We start from the raw sequence: 26,458 nt of genomic DNA on the forward strand, positions 1-26,458 counted from the left end.
TGACCTCCTTTCAGCCAAGTGCAATGTTCAGTTACTAACTACTGGTATTGACTGCATTCTGAACATTCAGACTTCAATATCAGACCGAGAACCAATAATGCAATTTCTAGCCAAGTTGTCCTTCAACAAGATGCTTCCTCTCCAAGAGTGACTGTTTTTTTCACTTTAACAACATATTTAATATAGTGAAGAGAAAAGCTAAAACATGGACAAATGTTTTCACTTGTTAAACGACCCCTAATGCGTGCTCATGCTAAATGCTCTCCAGTTTAACAAAGTTTGCAATTTAAATGCTTGACTTCTGAAGACAACTTTGTTATTTAAATACTACAAAATACAACCACATTTCATACTCAGTTTGTCTATTTATTTTCACACTATTAATCTTAAATGTTTTTTTAATTCCCACAATGCTCCAAAACATGATTTGCTAGTACCACTCTGTGCTAATAGCCATCTAGAACTCGTAATGTCCCAAGCGATAATGACCCCTCCCCAACTTAAGGCCGGAGGTTCAGTATCAGGCCATAACTTGGTGGCTGGTCATTGTCCTGCTGTAGTGACGCCTCTCTTGGTCTATAAGGCTATAATAAATGAAAAAGGAGAACAAAGCATTGTAGGCAATTAGCCATAAATCGATTTGAAAGAGCGGGGTAAGACGCCCTCACTTTATATGACAGGTTCAGGCCTTGACAGTGGTCGAGGGCTGTAGGCCATAGATGAGGGACGCAGGAACCTGGGCATATAATAAGCAGTTAATTGGCCACTCATGCAGCAGAAGGCTACCAGTGTTTGATCAATTGTGTTGCAATTGTTTCCAAATGTTTTGGGGCCTTTCTCGTGTCTGCAGGCTGCTATAATGGGCCTTTACTTAAGGTCATGTAAAGGAGCCACTAAGAAACCAACAGTGCACCCCCTATAAGGCAGTATGATAGAAGACGTTTTTAAGGTATCTTTAAGAAAGTTCATTACACCCCCCCCACACCAACAGACGGCTAAGTGGAAAGAGTGACCATTTTAGCAGTGTGACGAACCAATACCCCTGATGACTGGGCATTTCAAAGACAGATGCAAGTGTAGCATGCTCAGAGTTGCATCTAGCGCAGTTTGAGCATGCTGCACACTCTAGGTCTCATTCATGTTTGTGTATTGTATGCCAGGTAAAGGATCTTTACTTCGAGCTAGCTATGCTATAAGTTATGGGATACTTTACGACAGGGTTGGGGGGTTCGGTTGCACAACAATTCAAGTTGCAAGCTACTAAAAAGTCACTTGTAAACTCAATTCTATACATCCACACAGCACACAATTACTCAATCGCCAAGAGTCAAATATCACTAGCCAATGGCGAGTGCACATTTTGCACCCTGCCTTTCGTGAATATTTACAGTCACATATCTACTGCTTTCGTTGCCAGGTCACTCTTATCATTTTATTCTAGTTGTGGAAATTCCAGGCTCTGAGGCATCTTTTATGTTACGGTCAAGAATGGAGACAATCCACTTACAACCAGCAAGTGTTTTAAATGTACTTCACCCCGGGATGCAGACCATCCCAGTCTGATTAAAATCCTCCCACATAAAGTAATATTGCAGCTACTTTGTTGGTCCAACTCCAATCTGAGCAGATAATCACACACAAGGCGCAAAGAGTCCCTCTGGGGAAACATAGCACCCACTTGCTAAAACACATCATGTTCTTTAGATAAAGGAATCTAAGGTACGAGCATTCACCTGAATTCCCAACAGAGCACCCTCAGTTGGATTTTCGGTGTTAGTGGGCAATGTTTTTTAAAGCTTATCCCACGCCAAGACAGTACTCCTTTGTAGGGCCATATTTATTGATCTCTATTCTGTTTGAAAGGACCGAAGTGAACGAGTGTGTTGTGACGAATCTGGCCTATTCATTCCTTCTTCCCAAGGGAGGTGAGTCCGCTAAGCAAGACCCTTACTAGTGGTCTGGGAAAGTGGGACCTCACTGGGAGTGACTCCCCTCTAGGGGACAAGGACTCCCATTCCTATGAGGAAACTCCTATAAACAATACACTGTCTGCATATATGGGAATCGAAAAGACTGATGTGCTGTTTTTTGGATTCAACAAATATCCAATCTCTTTGGCTTCAGGTAATGCTGGATTCCCTCTGAGCTCAGCAGTCAAAGAGGAACGACATACCCATTTTGTTTGTAGCGGCAAACCTAAACAGATGAGGCACCTTGAATGGAGGAGAAGGAATCCTGCAAATAGGCAAGCCTTTGATAGGAAGAAGTCCTGGAAGGGTGGAGCCATGCTACACCGCGGAGCCATTGGTAGCATGGAGGGTGACTGGAGGGAGAGCCCGATACAGAAACAGGACGATGGGCTAACATTAGAGTAACACAAGAGGAGGTGTCTTGTCTGTGATAAATCGTAAATTGCAATAATTTTGACACAAATCAATTGTACTGTGAATTATCCCTGTGTAGCAAATGGTTATTATTCGCCATATTCTGGATCCATGTACATGATTCAAAACTTACACACCACTTAAATGGTATTGAACAAGCTTTTTATGTTGCTGTATATTGAAAACATTCTTATGCTGAAAACATTCTTAAACAAACAATGACAATTTCAAATCAAAACTAAATAAAGCAGACGTCAATCCATCTGTAATAGTGTTTCAAAAAGAAATACATACAAAGAAACAGAAATAATGTTCTAGTACATAATAGTATCCTAGAAGTATTTAGCAATAGTATGCAGTTATAAACATATCAATTTCAGGAGGGCACGTCTGTTGCTAAACAATAAAGCGGGAGACCTATATAAATTAGGTCTACCTAAGCCAGGCTGAGGAGTGACCTCTGGTTGCAAGTTCCTAGCAAGTTACTCCTCAGCCTGGCAAGGTAGACCTAATTCATATATGTCTCCCGCTTTGTTTAGCAACGAACGTGCCCAAATTTCGACTGACTGTTCAACTTTCTTGGTTCCTTAGTTGACTTCCCGTACAGTTTGAATTTCAGACCTTCTTTTTGAGTGGTAATCCAGTCTTGGATATAGTTTTTTTGTTTTTTTTTCATTTTGTCTGTGTTCTCCCTTAGGCTTTGTTCAGATTCGCCAAAGTGTTCCAAGGTTCCTTGGCAGACTTCTTGCCATTCAGACAATGTTTTTCTTCCTTGGCCTGCAGCACTTTCCCCAAAGTCACAAAACCTCCTCGTTGCGTGTCGTCTGTGCATTTCTTAAACAGACTGAGGGATTTCCCTACAACTATTGTGCTCATTGCTATCGGGCCCAACTCCATTCATACGGATTGGACAGGGGTGCTTTTAAGCAGTCGAAGCACCCTTTTCCAAAATAGCCCTTCAATCTTGGCCCAGTTTTCACAGCCAAATGTGAAGGAGGTTTCTGCCTCATATGTGAGTATCGGCATGGCATTCATATGATAGTAAGCTATTAATGGAAGCATTGAAAATCCACAGAACTTCAATAAAATTCGTCCCTGACTAGCCAAGTTGAAGGCTTTGGCTCTGAGTGACTTAACCCTTGGCCAGTCTCTTTTGTTTGTGTTTAGGCACAACCCCAGCTATGTTAAGGACTTCACTTCAGGGACCAAGTGTCTGTTTTCCGGGACTTCCTCTTGTTACCTGGTCCAAATGTCAAAATCCAAGACTTCGCCCAGTTGATTTTTAAGTCGTTCAGTTCAACGTAGTTCTGTAGTGCTTTTAGTTGTCTTTGAAGTCCTACTGGGGTCTGATCCAGCAGGACCACGTCATCTGCGTAGAGAAAATGCAGTATTTTTACAGAGCCTATCTTAGAGGGAAAACATCTGATGTCATGAAAGGCCATTTCTAGATCTGAGATAAACAAACAATTTAAACAATTAATGCACCAGGGGACGCCCCGGTTTCAGGCCTTTGTTAGTTCGGAATTTCTTTTGTTAGCTGGCCCGGTCTGTCTAGCCTGACTTGTAAAGATGTTTAAACGTGTAGATCTACAATTGCCTCCAAAATGTACCCTGGACACCATCAATTTGTCAATTTATGCCAAAGTTTCGGTCGGCTAATGGTGTCAAATGCCTTTGAGAGATCTATGAAGGCCAGGTAGATATGTATCTCAGAACTTCTTTCTGCCTGCGCCTTTAGGATGTTTATAAGGAAGATGTTCAATGAGGTCCCCACACCCATCACAAAACCTGATTGCCATATGTCTTGGCAATTTGTCTTCAGGCTCCAGTTTGCCAAGGATTTTAGTATGAAGCAAAAACCTCTGCCCCCCGCCCCCGACATCCAATCGCCTATTGGACGATAATTTCCAGGGTCTGAACGGGTGCTTTTATTGTCTATGGGAACTATCACAGCCTTTTTCCACGAGATTGGGACTGCTTTGGATTTCATTACGTGCTCAAACAAGCATATTAAGAATTTGGACCACTGGTCGGGATCTTCTTTAAATAGAACATTTGACATCCCATCGGGACCCTGGTGCTCTTGAGCTCATTAGTTTCAGTATGATGTCTTGTACCGACTCCTGCTTTATTTGTAGACTGCACTTTTTCTCTCTTCATTGCTCCAAGATGTCACTGTCATAATAGTTGAGAAATGTGATACCCAACACGAAGCAGAGACTGGGTTGGTCATCAGGGCTTCCCGAGGCGTGTCCAGTTTATTAATCATAGTGCACATCTCAGCCGCGTTTTTTCTTTTTTTGGCTTATTTTTTGCAGCATTTTCTCCGCATCTTTTCGGATTAGATTTTTCTTGTGCATTTTGCACCAATTTTTATGATGTTTTAATTTTCTTATCTTACTCATCCCCACCGATGTGGGTTGTTTTTTAAGCTTGCGTAAGAATTGTTCAATTGCTTTTTCTTTTCCATAATAGCTTGATTGAATACATGTCGATGGTGGACAATGGTTTTATTGACCCATTGTTTTCTGGTTTGGTATGCCTCGAGAAGTCTTGAATAGTCCACCCTATTAGTAACGAACGGTTTCTCCTGGCATGTGATGTATTTCCAGCTTGAGTGCTTCTGTGTGGTAGGCTCCTTGCTTCCCATTGATCTTCACTCGGTTTCTTCCCGGCATTGTATCCAAATTAGTTGGATAAATCTGGTCTCATCATTTCCCAAGTCATTGTTAACAGTTTGTGGTTGCTACTTTGTTTTTGTTTTGACCCACAATGTAGACACTAATGTATACAAGTTGTGCGATGCGCAAATCTAGTCTATAATGCAGGACCCCGCCCTTCCTGACCATGTTGCCTTCCCCGGGATGTCACCTTCTGTCATACCGTTTAAAATTACGCTGTCTCTGAAGTTCATTGCCGTTACACAGCGCTGGCTGCTTGTTTCAGAATCTGTTGCTCGGGTCAAGTCCCCACAGTTTCCTTCCCGTTCTGAGCGAGACATTGGGAATTCAGAGTTGAGCATTGATCCATTTTGCTCTAATGTCGTCAATCGGACCCGTTATCTGATCAGGAAAGTTGTTCAATTTACTGTCTTTTGGGGTTCCAGTATGGGTTCATGAGAATTAAGGCTGTCTGACCCATCTGGCTTAACAGGCAGTCTTCCCACCAGCACTTGGATGAAAGGGATAGGGTTATGTTCTTCAATTAGGGTCATTTGGAGGTGATTGTTGATTGCTATCATTAGTCTAGACACAGGTCTTCCTTTTGTGCCTTTAATGGCTGGATTCAGATGGATTGTGTAGCCATCTAACAGTAGTTGTTCCCTCAACCAGGTTTCTTGAAGATATATTAGATTGTATTTCTTTGCAAAAAGATCTTCATTTGAAAAAAAGTGGGCAAAACCCTGAGTGTTCCAACTCGCGACCATCCTTTTCCCATCATCTCTACCTGTTTGGCATAATTGGTTCCCCATTTTTTCCACCAGAAGGTTTGCGAGCCATCTCCAATGCTCTTCATCTCCTTCTTTCCCTTTGGCTGTTTTGCAAATTTGTTTTTGTGTGCCTCCTGCTGTAGTCAGCCGGACAGTGCTTCGCCTGTCAGTTTCTTGTTCCGTTGATCGTCTTGTGTTGCTATCTTTCTACTTGGTACCCCTAGATTGGTCTCAATTTGATCGGAACGGGGACTGAAATTCCGATGGTTCCGAATCCCATCGGTCTTAATTGGGCCGCCTCATCCAGCAAAAGTTTAGTTATCCACAGTGTGGCTAGATGTAGGATTACCCTATCCGTTCTTTCCTCAAATTGAAATTCAAGCGTTGTTAGGTCGTTTGTAGTGAAAAATCTCCAGCAAGGGATATGGTGGAGAAGACTAATAGCGTTGGCGCTGTTTAAAATCAGGCCGTCGCTTATTGATAACATCCTTTCTAAGAGCGGTGATGTAGTCACTTTTGATTTGTTAACGTCAAGGCAAGCAGGCTTCATGTTCCTTTCCTGCGGTGTTTGTTAATTGAACAACAGTTGCTGGGTCCTCCTAGGTTTTGGAATTCTCAAGGGTGAAATCCTATACCTTTCAACCACACATTTCCTTAATAGCTGAGCAGTATTGGATCTTTAGCTGTTGAGCTCCACCTTCACTCTCAGTTGGTGGCAATTTGTTAGGCTGTGTTTTGTTTGGTTGTTTCATCATAGATCCTTGATCTTGTTCTTCGTTCAGTTGTGGGTCAGTAGACTTTTCCCCCTCCCACCAGGACTTGAGTGTTGTCTTGCTGTCATGGGTCCAGTGACTCACCATTAGCCGTACAGGAACATACACAAGAAGTGTTTGCTGTTGTAGCAACTGTGATCACCTGTTCGGGTTTCCTAAGTGACTTAAATCTTTCCTCTAGGGATGGCTTACCATACAGCGGTTGGCCCTTTGGATTTACACGTTCTCTCCTCATTTGTTCAAGAGCTGTTGGGCCAATCGGCCTCTTAGTCCACCTGGAATCTTCGTTATCCTCATTTGGTCCTTCCGATGAAGCAGGTTCTTGAGTTCAATTTCTGACGACTCGCTCTCTTCCTCATCGTTTTCCGAAATGGTATAGTTTGATAAATCCAACAAGTCATCAGACCCTTCCTCCTCTTCAGCCGGGGTCATTTTTAGTGGCTCCCATGTAGCCTGATGGATCAACCTCTGTTTAGGATCGATGGCAGGTGTTAGAAAGTTCTTTATGGCGTCGCTTCTTTCTACTGTCTGTCAATCACTGGTAAGGTGATGTTTTAAATAAATGATCTGCTTCCCTTAGATTTTAGTTTAAATTTGGCTGGTTGGTTTTTTGTTCTTTCCTCACTTGATTTATTTTTGCAACCACCTTTTTGTCATTGATTTGGCTGAATTAAAGGATACTTGCTTAATGTTTGTTTTGGCTTTTGCATTGACACTTGTCTGTTTTGTGAAAATCTCACACATTTTAGGCAATTGGTCGAGTCCGAAGGTCTTGCTCTCTCTCTCTAATCCTTCCACCATTATACCACTGTTTTGTGATTTAAGTGGCCAGAATCGGTTGTTATTGCTCTTTGATGTGTTGCTGCGGCGACCGGTGCTGGTGTTTCCATCTCTTTATCGCTTATAGTCTGCAGGTTCTCCTTTTCTCTAGGCCTAGTAGATGTGATTCCAACCAGGTTGGTTGTAGATATTCTGTCCAGAGTTTGGGTGTCAGTAGTACTTAAGGCTTCAATATTTAAATTGACAAATTGGTTCAAGTTTCCTGGCAGATTGTGTGAACTAGTCACATGATCGGTTTGCATGGTCGAGGAGGTCTGTTGTTTACTACGTGTACTGGACGGTTGTTGTGTTGGGGAAAATCCAAAGTTCCTTGACAATCTCTTAATTTATTTTTCCTTGATTATAGGATCCAGTATATTGTGTAGTACATTCGTGACTTTTGCTGTACTGTACTGTTCAAGTTATCTTGCACTCCTGTGACGAAACCTTCCTTGTAAATAATTTTAGTATTTTGATCCTTCATTTGGTCTGACATTTGCTCGTGTAGCTTCATAAAAGGCGCAAGTATTGTTGTTAAGGTAGATACTAGGACAAAGTTTGCGTCCGTCTGTTGATCATTGGATGTGCCCGGTGTAGAGTCTGTGGCTGCTTTGTTTGTTATGGGTGTTTGAGCCGCCTGAGTCGCTGTATCTTTGACTGATGCACGGCTTACGTCTTGATCGTCAAGACTTTCGTACCTTCCTCTTTTCACCGATCCCTGTGGGGTTTCAAGGAACTAGTTATCGCACCAAGTTCTAGTTGTTTGCATACCGGCCTACCACCACGTGATTGTCCTATGGCGGCTGCTGTCATAGTAGAGGCCGCAAGTTCCTGGCTGTCCACTTGCAAAATCCTTCCTTTTTAATTTCTTGCCAGGAATTGTGGGGTATGTTCAGCTTCCATCGTCCATGAGGTATCCAGTAATAGTTGGTCCGATATCTCATTGGACATCTCTGGCTGTGATGCCGGTATAGTAATACAGGTTCCGGAAGCCTGCATAGCCGATTTGAAGCCAGTTGCGTGTCTACCTGATCCAAGGAAAGGTTTCTGAGTTTTGAAGCCTTCATAAGAGTTGAGATGAGCTGGCTTCCAACCAGTTCTTTCCTGTCTCATCACTCTTGTAGGCATTTTTGTCCCCTTGTCTGAATTGCGCTGATGTTGTTGTACATGCATCCTTAGGATTAAGCCACTTGTACAGATTGCCTTGGGACGGCCTGTGGGCGAAAGAGGTTGGGTCTTTTAGGTTGTTTAGATTGAGATTTGATTGTTGTTGAGCAAAGAGACGCATTCCATTTAGGGTGTTTGATTCATCACCTGGTGTTTTTACATTGTCGGTATCCTTTTGTTGTAATAGTTCAATCCCTTTAACAGGGGAAACGGCGGCCAGGCAGAGCTCAACGGCCACCGACGGCTCACTCATGTTATTTAGTGAACTTGGGAAGGAGCTGCTGGTCGTATTAAGCTTGGGCATTTGTACCAGCTCCCTCAATTCAGCCCTACCCAGTGTCCGATCGAATGACAGTCCCTTGTGTTTGCTTTCCTTCCCAGCCTTCGCCCTTCACCCCAGGACTGGTTTGCACCTTGTTTTCATGACTGCTGGCAGTGGCTGGTACAGCCTCCTGTGGCCGAACCAAGCAAGCATCCCTTGTTTCCATATAATTGGCGGTGCTCGCGCCAATTGTCACTTTCACGTTCAGGGGCGGCGGGATGGTCTGTAATACAAGTAGCCTCCCCTCCCCCTTTGGATTTAGTACATCCACTTTCTCTAAGTGTTCGCCACGTGTTTCCCCCTCTGCTGTTGCGGCGGATGCATTACTTTCAGTCTGTTCTCTGGGAGTTATTTCACATACTTCTGACTTGCCAGATTTGATGGGAGAGTTCCGAGGCTCCGGCTCCGGTTGCTGTGAGTCTTGATCCATACCTCTGACTGCAGTGGCGCTCCCCTCATTGACGCTCCCCTCCATGTAGCAGAGGGAGCCCTGTTTTTCACTGGCTGGATGTGCCCTCACTGACACTCGCTAACACTCGCCAACACTCTGCATTCGTGGAGGGGGCGCGTTTTAAGATTTTTCCTTGATGCTCCTACTCGGCTGCAGTCACACGGCCACTGAAGACAGACTGTGTTGAGCACGTAGATTACTGCCAACACTCCATTCACCAAGGGCTTATTTGAAATAATATACTGGTTTTTTCCAATGTATAGTGATGCCGAAATTGCATCTTTAGAAGGTGAGGACCATAACGCTGCACAGACTTGTTTGCTACATACACTACGTCCTTAGCCCCTTTGTAGGCAGCAGGAATGACTATGAGCTCTGCTTATCCGTACGGTTTCTGGTTTTCAGTGTTTGTTTTGTCGATTTTCAGTGGTCTTTCCAGTGTTATCACAACTTTTAGTGTCTGTGCATGTCTCATTCAAACCCAACATTCATGGAAGGATGAGGGAAGAGGGCATGGGGGCACACACAGACACACTAAAACATAAATGTTAAACCATTTTCTGTCAGTGGTCAAGGAATATTTTGAGAATTCTTTGTCAATTTTTAGACGTGAATTGACGGCCACAAAAATGTCTACAAATTGCCCCTCACCATTGCCAAATATATGTATTTCATTTTTTTAACAAAGAAAATTATGTAACATATGCTATGCAGTGTTTTTGAAGGTCAGGAGACAGGAGAGGAGGTAATAGAAAAACGCATACTGGGGTGGGATGGGGGGGGCTTTACCTATTGCATGCCAAGCACCCTCCCCCAAAATTCCACCCATGCATGCTCACACAAAAGCACCAGTGTGATTTTTTTTTTTCTTTCCTTTTTTTTTTGTGTGTGACAAAAACAGTGTTTTTTCAGATTAAACCGAGGGGGCACTTTTTCTCCCAGTGGTGTTTTCTGTGGTTTATTGGAGTCAACTGAAAACCGGAAAGCCTACTTATACGTTACTCCTGCACGGTGCACCAATGTATATTTGATATAATATTGTTATAAAGCATGATTTCTGGAGTCACAGGTATGATCCATAAATTCCTTTATTTAAGTTACATGCAGCAAGTCCATTACTTAAGAGGACCCAACGGTGCCCATCAACCAGGCTACATCTTCCAACTGCCATCCCTGGAACACCTATGGTAGGTCATTCTACAAACCACACATGCACATTCCACTCATGAAATTACTCTGACATCACCTACACTCAGCCTTCAACCACACACATAAGAGATAGGAAAGCATACACACCACACATCCTTTCTTTTCCATATACACAGACTCACACAGGGATACCCACATAAATGCATACACAAACCCACACACACTCCTACTTGCTCTACAAGATGGGGGTTTAATACCTATTTATACATATACTCGTTAACATCGTCTTGCTGCACATGCTCTTATTAAACCTCTCTATCCCAACCTACACTGATAAGTGTTTCAGTAACACACATTATACAATTTCCATGTGCATCCTTACAATGCTTCAATAACTATCCATTCATAACATACAGGCTGCGTGCATTCCTCGCAGTGCTTCAATAACTAACCATCCATGAGACAAATTCTTCATAAATCTCTTGTGGAGCATCCATAACTATCCATCCATAGCAGTCTGCCTGCATCCTTAGTGATGCTTCTATAACTATCCATCCATAAGAAATTTCTGCATGCATCTTTCTCAGCGCTTCAATATCTATTGTGGTGAGCCAGAAAGATGTTTATTTTTAAATGCGAAAGAAAGGCCTGTGAGAGGGCAGATTTAAGGTTCGGACACAAGGGTGGCATGTTTTTGAGCAGAAACCTTTATTAAATGAAAAGGCCTCTGTCCCTAAAACTAAGCATGGTTTTCCTGCCTCGAATAAAACTGTCAGAATGTCCAAATTATAAAGTCCGTCCCTGTTCTGTGTCAAAAGGCCTACTTCTGTCCCCAACACTTATAACATAAACTAACTGTGAAAGGATGATCTCTTCTCAAAGTAAAGATGTTCTTGATGTGTCTAAAATGAACAGAAAAGTAGTTTTCTAAGGATAATGCGGTACACATTTCCCCTAGATTCCTTATTCTTGGACTCTTCCCCAGGCCGTTAGCTGCTTAACCAAATGTCAATAGGTAGTTCACAAGAATATCTTCTTCATGCTGTGCCTATTTGTCTTACCAATTTAGCACACTCCTTTTGCCAAGTATAGGAGGAGTTGTACTGTTTTTTTCTTGGTTCACTCTCCTGCCAAGCAGATATTTTTTCACAGAATTTTCTATGTTGGGTGCGGGTCCCAGACTCGCAACAATCAATTGGCCTTGGTTTATTCTCCTGCCAAGGCAAACTTCTCCTTTGGCTGAAGGTTGTAGACTTGCACTGTTTATTTCTGCTTGGTAGACTCTCCTGCCAAGCCTTCGTCCTCTCAAAGACACTGATTCCCAGACTCGTACCATTCACTGTTGCTTGTTTTTTTCCTCTGCCAAGTAACAGTTCCAATAATGACTGTCTCTTTTTGGATGCGGCTCTCAGACTCTCAACATATGTTTTGATTCCGTTTTAGTTTCTCATATGGGTGCGTGTCCCAGAATCGCACTGCTAGGAACTGTTTCACCCATGCAAATGGGTGCCTGTCCCAGACTTGTACCTGGTTTCCTGGGTCCCAGACCCTCTTATTCTGGCCTCCACCTTTACCCCATGTTCCCCGGGACCTCTTGCACCACTCGGGGACCCCTGTACCTGTTTGCCTCCGTCTGGAAGATACTCGCATTTCCCCAAGTGGATGCAGCTTTCCTGAAGCCTCCTGTCTCGTTCAGGGCTTCCTTGCGGTTGGCAACGGCTGCCTTGGCTTCTGCCTCTCTCCATCGGTGCGTCCTCTCTGCTACCTTGCCAGTTTCCTCCACAGAGGACCGTTGACTCGAGGATCGTTCTCTTGGGGCTTGTCCTCTGGAGGCCCGTTCTCCTCCTTCAAGTCAGCTGTTTTATGTTTAAACTCCTGCGTTGGGCAAGGAGTTGCTTTGGGCCAATCACGTTTACTGAAAAACTGGAGTGCCCACTCTGTTTCATGATATTAATCCTTGGACTCCTGATGCTCTTCTCAGTCCTTAGGAAGTGGGTAGAGAAGTAAAACTCGGACACAGGGTTACATGTTTCTGGGTATAAACTTGTATTAATTAATAAAGGGGTGGAGAAATGCCTCTCTAGCCCTAAAACTGAGGGGTTTCCCTACCTCAAAGAAAATTAGTGAAATTGTCAGGAAGTCGAAAAATAGAGGTCCGTCACGGTTGTATCCAAAAACCTACTTCTGACCCCAACACTAATAATCTACGATCACTGTGCAACAAAAGTCTCTTCTTAAAGTAATCTGTGTTCTTTGTGGTTTCAGTCAACAGAAAAGTTCCCTTTCTTTCTGGTACTAACAACTGATGAAATAAACGATGTTCAAAAAGTATAAGATTCATTGGCCAGGGTTTTGTTCCTTTCCCTAGAGTTGTTTCCCTACCTTTAGACTACTGCGCTTTTCTAGTGTATAGGATTCCAGTTTCTGAACTCCGGGGTCTTTGACCCTTCTTGCCTTTCAAATGGGTGTGAGTCCCAGACTTGTAGTTTGTTATATGTTTGGTTCACCTTATCTACCAAACATAGGCATCCTTTTGTTTCATTCATTTGTGTGTTATTATAGGTGTTTGGCTCACTCTCCTGCCAAACACCTATCTTGGTTGCTTTTGGTTTGTTTCATGGGTCCGGGTACCAGACACTCAATTGGTCGTCGCATGCATTTGGTTCACTTTCCTGACGAACATATGATTCCTCGCTTTTGGGGTTTCCCAGCATCCCCAACCCTCTTATAATGTATGATTTTTGGTGGGTGCAGGTCCCAGGCTCCCAATATCCTTTCAAGGTCCCAGACAGTCTTTCTCCAATGGCTGTCGTTACTCTGGAGCTTCCCCTGACCTCCAACGACTACAAGCAAACCTGCGTACCTGTTTTCCTTCTCTTTACAGCCACCAGCGTTTCCCCAGTCTCTGCGTTGCTCTTCGAGCCCTGATGAATGGTGGGGTCTGTAACCGTTTTGCAGGCGTTGCTCTCTAGCCAGATGCACGTCCAGCCTTGCAAGCGGCACACCAGGGCATGAGGTAAGTATCGGCAGCAACCCGAACAGTTCTTCCATCTCGGAATGTGTACGCGTTCTCCTTCTCCTCGCTTTCCGGCTTCTTACCCTTTTGGCTTCTCTCCACCTGCCTGGTGCAGGAGTCCTGCAGTTCCTCCTTCAGAGGATCGTTCATGTGCCAGCTGCATATTATTTTTGCACTACTCGGGTTTACTGATAAAAGTATCCTTTAATAAAGTAACACATATAAAACTATCATTTCAAATAAGTACTTTGGGTATTAATAGACAGCGTTAATTAGAAAAAACCATATTCTAAAAACAGTAATGCCTATACAAGGATTCTCCTAAGCCCAATGTCTCTGTGGGCCTTCTACCAGAGGTGAGAACCCAACAGTGGTCAAGCACTGCATCAACCCGCTACCCGCACCTGCCATACCACACTCCATCGAAAAATCCACTGCCATCAACACCTTCTTCATTGACAAAATCAGCAAGATTCACCAGCACAGACCAACCCCACGTCCCTCCTCGCGCAATCCCCACACCCTGGACAGCATTCAAGACCCTCTCGACAGAGGACCTGGTAGAAACCCTGGCAGCCCTCAAAGCCCCTTCGTATACAGATGACAACCTCCCATCATCCATCCTCAAGACCCTCCCTGCTGGAGATCATCAACAGCTCCCTAACTCAAGGCACCTTCCCATAGACCCCAATAACAGCACAAATCTTTCCTCTACTAAAGAAAACCCACTCTGGATCCCGACAACCTAGGTAACCATCTCCCATTCATCACTTTCACCGCCCTAGGTAAGATCATCGAGAAAGGTGCAGCAACACATCAACACCAACAATCTCCTCCAAACCTATCAATCCGGGTTCAGCCTCAGGTGCAGCATGGAGACAACAACCATGTAGGTGGTTGAGGACAACCTCAACATCCTTGATGACAGCCACGCCTGCCTCCTGGTTCCACTCTACCTCTCGGCTGCCTTCGACACAGTAGACCAACAGGCATTTACGGACACCCTACATCGTCGCGTTGGGGTTCAGCAACCTTGTCCTATGCTGGTTGAAGTCCTACCTTGCCAACCACCAGCAGGTGGACTCCTCTAGATCGCCAATGCTACCAGTCGCCTGTGGAGTCTGCAGGGTTCCATTCTCTCCCTAGTGATCTTCAATCTGTACATTGAGCCGTTGGGAGCCCTCCTATCCACACACCACATTCACATCCACCAATACGTCGACGACACACAGCTATACCTCAGGATCGACTCAATCGAGGACATCCATAGGCTCAAAACTTGCCTCTCACTGATCCAGTCTTGGCTGTCCAGTGCATACATGAAGCTCAACCACTGCAAGACTGAATTCCTACTACTCACCAACGCCAAAGACCAAGCAGACCTAGCTGTCAACCATGAACTCTGAGGTATTCACACCTGAGCTCACCTCCTGTGCCAAGTCCCTCGGTTGCTCATCGACAAACACCTCTCCTTCAAGATACACATAGCTAAGAACTTGGTATCAGTGCTCCCTCCTGTTAAAAGTCAAGCCCTCCCTCCCTCTGGACAGCTTTAGATCCACTGTTCAAGCACTGGTTCTATCCCACCTGGATGGGGACAGTGCACTCCTCAAAGGCCTCCGTCGTCCTCCTTTGAGCCCCGTAGAAGTGTCCTTCACGTAGCCGCATGCCTCATCAAGGGTCTAATCAGATGCAACCTTCACTGGCTCCCACTGCACGCACAAATCACCTTCAAGTCTTGCAGCATTATCTATGAGGCAGTTGCCCTCAAGTCACCCAGCCACTTTGCTGAGAAACTCAGCATCTCCGGCGGACAGCGCGCCACCCGAAGCTAGGACACGTGCAGTCTTGAAATCCGCTGCTACAAAAGGAAAGAGAAGTGGAGGACAAGTGGTCCTTTGTGGTGCATTCGTGGTGCATTCTGAGTATTTTTGCAGTTACCATTATTTGGAGGCGGAGCTTTGCACCCGTGAGCAGCAGTAGACTCTTCAAAACACCATTTCCAGCGCGGAGCGCGCACGGAGAAGTGGGAGGGCAAGTGGTCCTTTGTGGTCCTTTGTGGTCCTTTGTGGTCCTTTGTGGTCCTTTGTGGTCCTTTGTGGTCCTTTGTGGTCCTTTGTGGTCTGCGGTGGACAATATCCTAGAACCTGGCCGCGGACTTGTCAAAGGGATATTTAAAGAGTGGTAAGGTGAACACTGTTTGTTGACACCGAGGCAGCGCCCCGGCCGTGAGAAGGTGGAGGGTATTCCCCCTCTCTGATTCCGCCTGAGGCTTCACTACACACCGTGGGCTGTTACTCTCTTTGGCTATCCAGTGACACCTTATAAAGTATCTGTCTATGAGGTATCACTTACGGTATTCCTACTGTATATCAAGGTGCGCCCGGTAACAATGGCTAAACCTAAAACAGGGAACGCAAGATACAATCTGCGCAAAGGCAATGGGGGAAAAGGGGAGAAACAACTTTCAAAGTCAGCAAAAAAGGCTTCCGCTAACGGAGATTGTGGCCCACCAGGAAAAGGAACCATCCCGGCCATGTTTGGGAATGGAGTATCCAAACCCATTATGGGGGGGGATATGGCGGAACCTGAAAAAGAGACTCTCTCCCCCCCACACAATGGTAGTGGGATGCTAGATTCCACCAACTACCAAGACATCGACAACAATTCATTGTTGGATCTCTGTCTATCGATTCAAAAATCAATGGCAACTTTAAACGAACAGCCTGCTCATGTTGGGAAGAGCCCAATTATGGTGGAAGCGCAGGTTCTGAGGCCCGCCTAAGAGGAACATCAAAAAGACGGTGTGACTTCTAATCCTAAGCACACGGGCAATTCGATCTCCGACTTATCTGGCATCCTCCCTATTCAGCCCATCCCTACATCTCCGGTAGAGCCAACATTGGGCCGACTATCGGCATCCCCTGGCCTCTTCATCGACCCAGAAGAGCTGGAGCATACGGATGAGGAGCGTAAGGGGTTGACGGAAGACTCCAATGGCATGGCAATAAGTGAGCTGCAGGCTTCTATGGCGTTAGTACAATTTGCGCTGAAAATTTTATTAAAGCTGTGTGGGAGGATCCACACAAACACCATTATTCAGCTTAGCCTATCAAACCCCTCAGGGAGTTTAGATCTAGCTCCATCAACTCCGTCTGTAATAGAAGAAGTCTCAATCCCTACGGACCTAAGGGACAAAGTAAATTCTATAGAGCCTGAGGAAGTCGTTACGGTCGTCCCTCTGACCAAAAAGCAACGCAGACATCAGAAGCGGGATGTGGCTAAAAACGCCGTAGTAGAAATTGCCTCTCCCTTACCAGCCACTATCCCGCCGACGGCTCGTACAAAAAAAAGCAAAAAAAGGGGTCGGAAAGCGAAGAAACGTGCCAGAAAAGGGGTGGGATCCCTATGTGGCTGGATTATCCCAGACCCAGTACAAGAAGCTGAGCGTGCGGCCCAGGAGGATACGGATTCCGCAATGTCGATTAGCATTATTGGAGACTCCACTAAATGCTCGTCGCCTGGGCGAAATGAGGAAAGCAAGGGGGAAGAGTTCTTTACATCCCCCCACATAGACGAATCTGAAGAACAAGAGGATATTCAAGCAAGTAAAATCTGCATAATTAAAAACCTGAACCAGAAAAAAAGAGATTCATGGTTGACAAGAACTGAAGTTCTGGCCAAACAGCACTTAATTCCTCAGTTGCGTGTAATACGCTCGGAAGATTTCCTCTTTGTTGAACCATTGGAGGTGCGTAACCCTAATGTCTCAGCCCTCCATTGCTGTGTTCTAGCCTCGGCGCAGCTGATTCGGACGCACAAGAAATCCCTAAAACAGATTGGCATGGAGGTTGACGCGAATAAAGAGAAGGAAGATCCATCCCTCCCCAGCAAGGACTATGTGGTACCTAAAAACAAGGCTGGTATACCCCCTCAACCACCCACCGAGAAGGTCCAACTAGCTGATATCCAGAAGACTCTGAAATGGCTAGCAGACTCATTGCCCATGGTGTTGCAGCAGCCATGAGATTACTCTATGCTGAGCTGGAACACTCATGGCCACCAACACCTCCTTTCTGACAAGGGCTCGCTGGCTCTTATAAACGAACATCCAATCATTCTACTGCAAGAAACTTGGCTGACATCTGTCATAGATATGGATGGATACAGGACATATCATACTTTGGCGAAGAATGGAGAAAGGGGGCGTCCGTTTGGGGGCCTATCCATTGCAGTGAAGAACAAGATTTCGAGCAGACAGATTTCAGTTGTTAACTGTGGCTATATTTGTGCTGCGGAAGTGACGCTTAATATAAGATCCCCAAGCGAAAGAATGCTATTTGTTAACATTTACAACACACCAGGAGCAAGGACAAGAGAACTTATTCAAGATACTCTCCATGACCTCCTTGCTGAATGGAGAACGACCAATGAAAAGTTTCTTGTCATTATTGCCGGGGACCTAAATTGCCATATAAGTTGTGGTGGAGGTACCGGCAATAATCCCTATCTGTCCAGGAATAGTCTCTGGGACCTCCCGTCCACTGACAAGGAGGGGGAGGGCTGGTTGGGATTCTTTGGCTGCTGGGACCTAGAGATAATTAATGGTCAGACTCAGAGTGATAGGCCTGGCAAGAATACTTGGAGTAATGGAAGATCGGGGAGTACTCTTGATTATATCTTCACTAGTGGGGAGGTTGCCTCAATTGTGCACGATATGTTGGTAAAAGAAAGTGAATGGAGTGACCACGACCCTCTGATCCTGACTATGGGAGTGTCTGTCCCGAGGGGGGCGGAGGTAAACCTGGGACAACTGTCTTGTAATCACTCCTTAAATCGCATCTCCTGGTCGGATAAGAACATAGCAAATGCCTCTAGGGCTACTGCAATGTGGGGCCCAGAAATGATTGACCAACTTAATTGTATGTCACCAATGCAAATTGAAAAAAGGATTAGTGATTTTTCGGGTGAGCATGGCGCCCGTAAGGCGCGCACGGTGGCGGGGAAGATCCCGAAAGAGGTTAATTATGACAGGGCCATTAGAGATAGAAAGCGAAAATTGAGAAGAGATATACGTTGGACCAGAGATGGCCCGCTATCTAGAATGGCCGCTGCCATAATGATAAGGAAGCTGAAAAAGGAATATTGGTGGTGGTTGAAAATACATAAGAGAGCGAGAAAGTTGGCTAATTGGCAACACACGGTTAGCACACTATGTAGTAGAAATACCCGGAACATCTGGTCAGTTTTGGGGGAGGCCAAGGGGCCGAAATCATCTAATATGGTCAATCCCATAGCCCATAATGATTGGATTTCTTTCCTGGAAAAACGTAATGGTGAGGCTGATAATAACACTAGCAACACCATGAGGAGGAAACCTAGTGCTCCCCCTTTTGTGACCTCCACTAAAGAAATCCAAAGCAGAATTGAAGAACTCAATCCCTCCCGTGCGCCTGGTCCGAACGGTCTCTCAAATGTGGTGCTGAAGGAAAATTCCCCCCCTTCTGGGCATGCCTGCTTAATATACTGTTTAGGAAAATTCTCCAGGAGGGTCAAATACCAACATCTTGGCAGGCAGCAATCCTTATACCGGTGTTCAAAAAAGGTAATAGAACGGAACCAGAAAATTACCGGCTATTATCCATGCTGGACTGTACTGGAAAGATGTTTGCTGCCCTCATACTCAGTTAACTCGTAAAATGGGTGGCAAGTGTTGGCATTCTGGACAAGTTCCAAAGTGGCTTTAGAGCAGGCTACTCTACCACCCACAATTTGTTCATAATGAATGCACTTAGAACTAAAGCCTTGAGACACCATAATCCGCCAAAATATGCACTTTTTATAGATTTCAAGGCCGCTTTTGACTCAGTGAACCGATCTCTCTTGTGGGAGAAGCTCAGGAGATTTGGCTGCCCTGAAACTCTATTGTATTACCTAGAACTTCTTCATACGGATAACACGGTGCAGGTGCGTCTGGATAACTGCGGGACAATGACCAATCCCATACCCCAGACCAGAGGGGTGAAGCGGGGGGGTGTCACAGCCCCCATTTTGTATAACTTATTTGTGTCTGATGCACCAGATTGCCTACAGGGAGTTAACAACTGCCCCCCCAAAATCGGCTCTAACCGCTGCCCCATGCTTGCATATGCCGATGATCTGGTGATTTTAGACCACACCTTTAGTGGACTCGTAAGATCTGCAGAGCAATTATGGATCTACGCCGAGACTAACGAACTTGTGATTAACATCAATAAAACAAATCTGATTTTGTTCTCGGCAGGGAGAATCGCTAGACCTCGCATGACGATTGGGGGGACCGAAATTGACTACACCCTTAGCTATAAATATTTAGGTGTAGAGTTTGATTATAAGGGCAATTACTCCACCTGTATTCAACTGCGGAAAACTAAAGCGGCACAATTGACAGCACTTATTTATAAATTCACGCGAGAACGTAGTGGGTTCTCGATATGGGCGGCTCGCCAATTATATATCCAATGTCTGGCTCCGATGGTTACCTATGGTTTAGATCCTCTCTACAATATGAATCTGGGATGGTTACAGCTTGTAGAGGGTATCTTTTGGAAGAAAATTTTGGGTCTCCCCCAATGCATACCCATGGCCGTGATCAGACTTGAACTGGGAATTAGCTCTCTCAGGGCCATAGTGCTAAAAAAGCGGATGGAATTCTATATTTGCCTTAATGTACCGACAAATGACCTTCTGAGGTGCATTAGTAAGGATATGGAAATAGGAAAGTTGGAAAGCTATGAACTCCAGCTGACTAAAGTATGTGAGGAAGTGGGATGGCAACCGGAGTGGGGTTGTGATAATGAATGTCTGTTCAATAAGTTTGGGCATCGACTCAGGCTATGGGACTGGCAATGCAACTATGTCCATCTTGAAGGCCTGAAAACCTATAACTTTATCACATATGTTCTCTACACCTTTATGAAGCCACAGCCATATTTAAATCTATGCCCGTCGGATGAACTGAGGCGTCTTCTCCTACTCCTTCGCATTAATCATCTACCATTATTGGCTGCCAGGGGTCAGGAGAAGGGTCTAGTTAAAACAGATAGGTTCTGTAGAGCATGTGATCTCCCTGAGGAACCTGAAACTGTACGACATGTTCTCACATTGTGCACTGGGACGAGAGTCAGCCGCACTAGACACCTGGGCGGATTTGTTCATAATAAAGAATACATTGAACAAACAGAATTCTGGACACAGTGTGTCAATACCAGCAACCCTAAATTACACATGGCACTATTTCAGGTCTGGCGGGATGTTAAGGTCTGTATAAATCGTAGTCCCAGAGGGTCCCTTGGATTAATGTAGTAGAGACCGTATTTGTGCTTGTGCTGTCTAGGCTAATGGTTACAGTTACGATAAGAGTTGTTGTTTGAACACGACGTCAATTATGCGTAGAGGGCTGTATGGTTTCAATTTATTTATTTATTTTTTTTATCCTATGTTATTTTATCTATTTACTTATTTTAGATTTGCACATAGAACATGGTATGTTTAGTGGATTTTAAGATGATTTTTCTTCTTCCTTGTAATTTATTTCTCCTTTCTTTTGTATGGTTATTATGTGTAAAGTTTGTACTCTTGTACTAAACTATATCACATTAATAATAATAAAAAAAAAAAAAAAAGGAAAGGACCAGAAAAACATGTGAGTAAAGCATAGAAAAAGGGTGCACTAAACATACAACATAACAAGTAAAACATAACACAATAATATGTCCATGGGTTTCTGAAAGAAGACTCTATTTCCCAGAGTTCCCTAGAGTTCACCAATGAGTCATTAACATGTGACTCAGTCCTCCAATAGATGTCCTGATCCCTTCATAAACAGTCCTGAACATGATGTAACTGTTACACTCACCTGGTATCCACGGGGACTCCACCCAGCCCTGGTTGGATGATTTGCACTCTCGAACCCTCTCCCGGTCCCTTGGTAAGGTCTCCGGTTAAAGATGGGTCTGCAATATAGGAGAGCTGGATTCAATACCAGATTGTCTTTGTGTTCCCACCTCCTTGGCCTCAACTCCTTCCTCCCCCTTGGGCCCTCTCCGCATCTTAATATTGTAAAAGGTGGATTCTCCGTCCTGCTCCTCGTGGCAGGGGCGCGTAAATGGGGGGGGGGGGTGAGCAGCGACCAAGTTACTTCACTTGTGCAAGCACACCTCCTGTGGGAATCGAGGCCTGCTGTGACTCCGTAGGTTTGCTGCTTTACAGTCTTTATATGCAGTTCTTATGTTCCTCTTAGTTCGAATAATAAAGTCTTGCTTCTTTCCTTTTAGGTATGGAAAGGTATTTTGGTGTTGTCATGTAGTTTGAAGATGAGCATGGGCCGGTAGGCGAAAGCGCGGTGTGCACGATTCTGTCCGGTGAGCAATGCGCGATGCGCTGCGCTGTTTTGCCTTTTATATTGCTAACCTCTGTCCTTTCTCTCCTTGCAGGTTGTGATGTTCCTCGTTGAGTGCCGTAATGTTCCAGCAATGATACTGACCAGGAGATGACTACCCAGGTAAGAATTGTGTGGCTTTCTTCATTCGGGAGGAAACGCGAGTAAACGCTTACTAATGCTGTCTTTCTTTTTCCTCTTTCCAGGTTATGGTATTCCAGGATGCATGCGGTGCCAGATGGTGTAGTTTGTACCTTCAGGCAAGTGGAACTGAAGTCGGCGATGGATTGAAGACAGGATACTGTTCCAGGTAAATTTCGCAGTGTTCTTTCTCTCTCTGCAGGTCCTTGGTTTTAGGTAAACTGGCATCAAAGAACTGGACACGATGAGTGTTATGCTGCCCACAGCAGAATAACTCAAAGCATGTTCTGCTGTTTGGGTGTGGTTTAAATAGTCTCAGGTAAAGTAGTCCAGGTAAAATAGTCCCAGGCCTGCCACACCCAAAAGACTAGACCGCATAGCTCCGTTCCTTGTAACTGAGCTATGTGTGTGCCTCCATGTTGGCTGAACCCCCCCAAGTTAAATAGTCCCAAGTAAATAGTCCCATTCTAATGTTGGTCTTCATGATGAGCCTGGCGCCAAAGGCACCAGGACTGACTCCAAGAGTGTCTTGGATGAGGTTTTGAGGCCTTTGATCTGGCCCTAACTGGAGGGCTGACTTGCCAGTGAGTGCCAGGGGCAAGGGTCATGACAGCAACTTCCTCTTTCGAGGCTGTGAACTTGGCTGACAATGGTAAGGTAGTAACTTGTAGCTGGTAGAAACTGTTTAACTGCTGATCAGGCAGATTTGTCCGTGGGCGCTGTCGAAGAAAAGAGATCGAGAGTAAAAATTACTTCATGTATATTACAACCCTAGTTCCCTTATCGGGGTGGGAGAACATGTTATTGAGTTATTCTGGCAGAATACAATTATTTTTTAAGTTTTCAACAATTTATGTTAATAGATTTAGTCACAATTAAGCGTGATACACAGTATTATTTTCTCTTCGGGTGGGATAATGCTCGCCTCCGTGTCTTTAATACAATTAAGGCTTTCTAGTAAGTTATTATGGAAAATCTTTATTCTATGTCAAGACCGGAGGCTCACATTATGCTTGTTTAAAGCTTACTCACCACAATAGATGCCCGCTGATCTACCGGTTTCAAGTAGAATTGTTTAAATACTGATTCGCTTGCCCAGTCTGCCATCCCCATTATGTCTTCTAGTCAAACTCCGGCCTGAAAGGCTTTGGAGGCCATGGCTCCTCTCACTGAGTGAGCTCCGAAATGCTGGGTATCTATCCCAGCTTGAGTTAGTGTCCAGCGCACCCACCGTGCTAATGTTGGTGCGGAAACCGGTTTGTGCAATTTACGCAGAGCTATCGGTAGTTTCCTGTTGGGGGAGACCCTAAGAGGGGCCGTCTTTTCTTCGTTAACCTTCAGGCATTTAACCAGGCAAAGCTTGGGTTGGTCCTTCAAGGCAGGGTAAGAGATCTCCCTAGAGTTACATTTCGTCCTTGTGCGTATGTGGAATACGATGCGTCGGGAGAAAAAATTCTACCCGCTAGGTCAAGGGCTCTGACGTCGGAGAGACTCCTGCAGGAGACCAAGCAGAGTAGGGTAGTAAGTTTGCCAACTAGGGCTGTACGTGATAGCTCCTCATTATGTGGCCATGACAGAAAAAGATTCAATACTTTGTTGACGTCCCAAAGTTTGTCATAGCGGGATGGGGCGGGACTGTAAGTCTGACGCCCTTTAGTAATCTGCAGACGAGGTGGTGTTCTCCTGCCGGTACTCCTTCAACAAGGTCATGGCCAGCAGAGATCACTGAATGATATGCGTTCCCTGTCCTGTAGGCAAGCCCTCTTTCTACTAGAGATGCTAAGAAATTCAAGTTCTCCTCTACAGGTGCTGAAATTGGATGTAACCCTTTTCTTCGGCACCAGGTGCTCCAGGCGCCCGAAGAGTTGGAATACCTCTTAAGGGTGGTAGGAGCCCAGCTTTCCTTGATGAGACTGATCGCCCTGCGGGACATGCCTGGAGTTCTCCATCTTGACCTGAAATTCTCCATGCTGCTAGGGTCAGAGAACCGCTGAGAAGAAGGGGATGCCTCTGCCCCGAGGGATCTAGTAGGAGATCTGGAAATCGGGGTAGTCTGATTGGACAATCTGAGGAAAGTTCCAGAAGAACTGGCTACCAGGTCTGAGAGGTCCAGACCGGTGTTATGAGGACTAAATCCGAATGTTCCAGACGGGCCTTCGCCAGGGTCCTCGCTATCATGGTGAATGGGGGAAAGGCATAGAGTATCCCCTGGGACCATTGTTGCAGAAAAGCGTCTGCTGCCGCTGCTGCTGGATCCGGTCTCCAGCTGTAAAACATTGGTTGCTGAGTATTGAGTCTGGAGGTCAAGAGATCTATAGACATCGGACCCCAGGTCTCCTGGAGGCGGAGGAAGACTCCTCTGTCGAGCCTCCAGTCACTGTAATCTGTGGAGTGACAGGAGTACCAGTCCGCTACCACCTTTGTGAGGCCGGGAAGATATTCCGCTGTAACTGAGATCCGATGTTCTAGACAGAAGTGCCATGAATCCTTGGCTAATTCTGCTAGAGGCCTCAATTTGGTGCTACCCAGATGGTTGATGTACCATACTGCGGAAATGTCAATTTTTAGTAAGATACAGCAACCCGCTCTTCCTCTGGCAAAGGAGCGTACTGAAAATGAGCCTGCCAGAAGTTCTAGGCAGTTGATATGTAGGTCCAGCTCTTGATGAGACCAAGTTCCTCCTGTGGCTATGGAGCCGCATCTCGCTCCCCATCCAGAGTGACTGGCATCTGACTCTGATGATGATATCTGGAGCAGATCCGAAAATGGCTCTGCCGTTCCAGCCCTCCATGTGAGTGAGCCACCAGTTGAGTTCTGTCCTCGCTTGAGGAGATAATGTCAGGAGTTGAGGAAAGACTGTGTCTTAAGTGCTGGCCCTTCAATCTCTGTAATTCTCGATAGTGTATCGGGCCGGGAAATATTGCCTGAATGGAAGAGGATAGTAACCCTATCACTCTTGCTAGTTCTCGAAAAGAGAACAGGTCCTTCTGCAAGGTCGTGCGTATCTCCCTTTTGGTAGAATGGATCTTGGCTGATGGGAGTCGAAGTTGAGAGTTCTGAGTGTCCACTACAAACCCCAGAAATTCGAGGCTGTGTAGCAAGTTTGTGGCTAGTTTGGTGTGTTTCTGAACTAGTTCTTGCGACTGGGCCATGAAGATGATGTTGTCTAGGTAAATTAGAAAACGGACACCTTGTTTTCTTAGATGAGCTACTACAGGCCTTAGAAGCTTGGTGAAAAACCAAGGCGCTGAAGAGAGCCAGAAAGGCAGGTTTGTGAACTCCCAATCTCGATTTGTTTCCAAGAAGATCTCAGGTAACTTATGTGTGCCTGATGAATCGGCACTGCGAGGAAGGCGTCTCAAGTCTAGACGCATGAGCCAATCGTTCGGTCTCAGGAGGTCTCTGAGCATGTCTATACCTTCCATTTTGAAATGGTGGTAAATGATGAATTCGTTGAGAGCTCTGAGGTTTATGACTGGGCGTACCTTTTTGTTTCCTGCGTATCAGGAATATGGGACTGAAGAAACCTCCCTGACTTAAGCAGGGGTGAATCGCTTGCTTCTGATGAAGACTGTGTATTTCGCTTTCTAAGGCGATTTGATCTGTCTGAGACATTACTATAGGAGTAGGGCGACATGTCTGGATGGGTTGCTCGAAAAACTCTAGGCTCAGACCCAGAGCGATGTCCCTGACCCAGGCGTCTCCCGATAAGGTATCCCAAGCATATGTAAACATCATTAACCTCCCTCCTATAAGTGTTAGTGGTGCTGGCGCTGCTATAAGTACACTGACCTGTAGATTGTTGTTGGGCTGGGTATCTAGCCGCTCTTCTCCAGGGATGCCCTCTTCCACGACCTCTTGAGGGGAAGAATGTGTTGGAGCGTTCTTGCCAGGTGTTATGCTGGCCTCTGGAGTGTTGAGGTCTCTTGTCGAAGAAGTAACGGCCGGAAGAGCGACCTCTACCTCGTCCGGCCCTGGAGAAAACCTTGGATGCAAAGACTCTTTTGATGGAGGCCTGCACTTTGTCCAATGCTGTAAATGTCTTGACAAATTTAGCCATCTCCTTCATAAAAGGATCTCCGAAAAGCAGACCTTGTGCCGTTGGACCTGATTCTGTGTCTGCCAATTCGCTCAGTTTGGCGTCTATTTTATATAGAATGCCTTTGCGACGTTCTGTTGAAATAGCACAATTGGCATTTCCTAACGGGCAAATAGCCCGCTGAACCCAACGAGAGATGATCACTGGGTCAATGGGGTCAGATGAGCTGATGGCTGTTTCCGCTAGGTCTAAAATCTTGGCTAGTGGACCCGCCACGTCCAGTACTTGTCCTGACAGGACTTCCAGGCACGGTCTATGCCTTTCCTCGGGTCTTTCACATTTTTACCT

The 26,458-nt window shown here is 45.3% G+C and overlaps 1 protein-coding gene across 2 annotated transcripts in view; it reads left to right on the plus strand.

Annotated features, from left to right (window-relative positions):
- Positions 1-26,458, plus strand: part of STX8 (syntaxin 8) — a 1,659,484-nt gene that overhangs the window by 34,409 nt on the left and 1,598,617 nt on the right. The gene's annotated exons all lie outside the window — the stretch shown is intronic.

Source organism: Ambystoma mexicanum, chromosome 3q (genome assembly GCF_040938575.1).
Source record: "Ambystoma mexicanum isolate Mex_15411 chromosome 3q, UKY_AmexF1_1, whole genome shotgun sequence".
Taxonomy (NCBI): Eukaryota; Metazoa; Chordata; class Amphibia; order Caudata; family Ambystomatidae; genus Ambystoma; species Ambystoma mexicanum.